General features: G+C 40.1%; 1 long non-coding RNA gene across 1 annotated transcript in view; it reads left to right on the top strand.

Moving 5' to 3' along the window:
- The first annotated feature begins 2,656 nt into the window (after positions 1–2,656).
- LOC138153982 (uncharacterized) overlaps positions 2,657–3,776 on the top strand; it is a 29,124-nt gene continuing 28,004 nt past the window's right edge. The window contains exon 1 of the long non-coding RNA XR_011166524.1: positions 2,657–2,829. This is a non-coding gene — a long non-coding RNA (uncharacterized lncRNA). The remainder of the gene's footprint in view (positions 2,830–3,776) is intronic.

Below are 3,776 nucleotides of genomic sequence, written 5' to 3' on the forward strand. Positions count from 1 at the left end.
AGATAAAATGAAACAATATTTATAAAGTGTTTTGTAAATCTTAGAAATATTAATAATTGTTATGGCTAAAAAATTAAATTAGCTAAATTAAATTAAAAATTTAGTAAAATAAATTGAGATGTGTGGCTTAGTCTATTTGTTCCTCATCTCTCTCATCTGTAAAATGGAAATGATGGCATTGTCTTAGAAGGGATGTGTGTCATAGATAGCTCATAGTGGATAGCTTGAATTTCTAGGCTGCCTTATAATTCTCAAAGAAACCTTACATACATTTAATGGTTTCTCTGCATTCTAGTGAAGGCTTTCTTATTAGGTGAGTTACCCTGGATGAGTCTTTTCCCTTTTTTAGACCTTTATTCCCTCTCTCTACTCCAAGCAGGAATGATGTCATGAATTTGGACATTGCCTACAGGAATGCCCATGTCATAACCTACCCCCACCTCCTATGCCTCTACCTTATGTATCTCTTGTCTTCATTTTCCCATGAACTCTCCATATCTGTAGTACCAACAGTTAAATTTGCATTTTAAAATAGCTTTTAAAAATGTGATTCTGTCTCCTCTTTCCACCATGATATAATCTGCTTGCAAAAGCAGAAGAGGGTCACGAATAAAACCAAGGGCCATTTTGTTTTTCTTTGTGTCATGTGATATCATGAGTAAAGGGTTCATCATCAAGTGGCCAGCCTGATGGTAAATGAGTCCCTTTGATTGATCAGTCAACCAACAAGCATTTAAAAATTATTTAATATTTGTCCCCAGTTACATGTAAAAAACAAATTTTAACATTTGTTTTAAAACTCTGAGTTCCAAATTCTCTCCTGTCCTCTCTCCCCACCCCTCTGTCATTGAGAAGGCAAGCAATTGGATATAGGTTATACATGTATAGTTATGCAAAACATTTCCGTAATAGTGAACAAGCATTTCTTAATTCTCTTCTATGTGCCAGGCACTGGGGACACCTGCAAAAGGAAGGAAACAATCCTTGTTCAAACAGAGCTTACATTCTAATATAGGAGGCACCAAACACATAGGTATGTATGTAGACAGGATAAATATAAAGAAAATGAATACAAAGGAGTTAAATAAGGTATTTAGGAGGGAGGGCATTGGTGAATGGTGGGATTAGGAGAGATTCAACATAGAAGATGGTACTTGAGCTGCCTCTTGAAAAAAAGAAAAGGATTCAATGAGGTAGAAGTAAGGATGGAGGGCCTTCCAGGGTTGGGACAAAAACATGGAGGTGGGAGATAGAATTCACTGTGTAGAGAATACAAATTGTGCGGAGCACAGTCTCGTCAATTGGACAAGATTGAAGAGTATGGGAGAGGTAAGGTAGAGAGACACTGAGGATGGACAGATAGGTTGGTTTTAGTCCTTTAAAAGCTAAGGCAATAGGGAGTCTCTGGAGTTTCTTGAGGTAGGGAGTGACATGGTATATAGTTAAAGAAAATCAATTAGGTTAACTGGATGAAGGATAAACTGAAATGGGAGAGATTGGTCGTTTGGTCTCAGCCTGGAAGACTCAGTCTATTGCTGGGATCATACTCAAAACCTTTCTGATATGGTAGAACATTCTAGAGCTAAGGCTGGTGGTGGGGCTTTCAAGAATTTATGGTCACCTCTATGCTCTGTCGTGGCACTGGAGTAGGACTTGGCAGAATGCTACATTTGTGCATAGATAACATTTATACAATGTTTTATGTACGTTGTCTCACTTGAGCATCAAAGCAATCCTGCCAGTTTACTACTACTGGCAATTTATTATTCCCATTTTTGCTGATGAAGAAACAGGTTCAGAGGGATCAATAGACTAGCTTTTAGCTGCACAGTGTGGGAGATGGAATTTGGACTCAGGTCTTCCTCCAACACCCTATTTGCTATGACATTCTTCTTCTCATCTTCAAATGAGAATTTGTGCTGGAGGATTTCAAGAATTCCTTTAGCTCTAAAGAAATTTTGATCATATAGCCAAGAAGGGAGTGATTACCCACCCTGGCCCCAATCTCAATCAATCAATAAAAATTTACAGTATTTAAAAAATTTTTTGAATAACATTTTTCCAATTACATGTAAAAAACCCAAATCTAACTTTGTTTTAATTTTAAGTTCAAAATCATCTCCTTTCCTAGACATAAGCAATTTGATGCAGGTTATACATGTGTGATCAAAGCATTCACAATATTAACAGACTACTAAAGATAAAAAGAAAAAGTGAAACAGTCCCTGCCCCTGCCTCAAAGGGCTTATTCCATCTGGGAAACAACATTCATGAAAATAAAGTAAGTAACCACAAAATGCAAAATCAAGTGAAAGATATGGGGTGGGAGGATCATAAAACCCAAAATGTAGGAGTCAGCTCTTGAGCTGAGTTCCAAAGAAAGCTAGGGATCCTAAAAGGTAGAAGTGAGAAAAGGAGTGCCTTCCCAGCATGGGGTACAGCCTGTGCAAAGGTATGGAGGTGGGAAGGTCATGTATGAGGAAAAATAAAATAGCTCATTCTATCTGGAATGGGGAATTCATGGAAGGGGTGATAATCATGGAAAGGTCAGTTGGATGGCAATAGCAAAGGGTTTTGAGTGCCAGTGGAGTTTGAATTGTATCCCCAAAGTAACAGTGAGCCATGGGAGATTTTTGAGCAGGAGTCTCTTTCAATAACCCAGATAAGGTTTCAATAACCTGGAAAACACCAAATTGAGAAAATATTTTTTCACCGCCTGGGGATGTGCCTTAAAGGGATAGGAAGCGCTGAATCGCCAACCTTCTTTGAGTTACTGCTGCAAACAGGGAGAGGCAGAGGGATCTCCTTCAGAATCGGGTCTTGTCTAAGGTAAGTGGCTGCCCAGACTTTGATCCCTTCCCTCTTCTGACTTTGACATCAAAACTAATTTCTGTCCAAGGCAGGGAAACAGAGGGAGGGGCTGTCCAATCCACAGCCCGATGGCTGACAACACAGAGCCGTTTTCCACCCCGACCCCTGCTCTGCTGACATTACACCCGCTAATTCTCCAGCCCCATGTTTCAAGGAAGACGTCAGTCACACTAGCGGTGTTTGTATCCGCTGTTAATGCCAGATCACGGGGTGAAAGCACAGGATTTGAATCTCCAGACCCCCAGGAGATGGAGCCGAGTACATTCAGTCTAGAAATGTCAAGGATAAGTGCTTTTTTATTTTTATTTTTTTTAAGTACAGAGGGTTGTTGATTTTAACAAATAATCCAAAATATGGCGCCACCGATCTGATACAGGGAACTGGCCCCTTCGTTTGAGCAGGGTCTTCTGATCCAGCCCCCGAATAACAAAGGGTGCCAGTGCTAGCAGAGGCTGGGACGGGGCTGAAAGAAGGAAGACCCCGAGCTAGAAAGTGAGATCTAAATCTGGGGTTTTAGCCTGCACAACCCTGCACCCCTGCCCTGGCCCCCATCCATTAAATGGTTTTCAAGGGATCTGTGAAGTTGGAAATTTTAATATTTTGAGGACTGTATTTCAATATAATTAGTTTCCTTTGTAATCCTATGGATTTTATTTTGTGCTTTAAAAATATGATTCTTGAGACAGGGTCTATAGGCTTCATCAGACTGCTTAAGGCACCCAGGACACACACATGAAAGGTTAGGTACCTCTGCTCTAAACTGAACCCAATTAAAATTCTTTTTTAAACTGAGTTCAGTAAACTTAGCTCAAAACATATGTGCAGGCACATGCTCTCTCTCTCTCTCTCTCTCTCTCTCTCTCTCTCTCTCTCTCTCTCTCTCTCTCTCTCTCTCTCTCTCTCTC

Source organism: Petaurus breviceps, unplaced genomic scaffold (genome assembly GCF_028583685.1).
Source record: "Petaurus breviceps papuanus isolate PSGF00001 unplaced genomic scaffold, PetGlider_PUasm1.0 91041, whole genome shotgun sequence".
Lineage (NCBI taxonomy): Eukaryota > Metazoa > Chordata > Mammalia > Diprotodontia > Petauridae > Petaurus > Petaurus breviceps.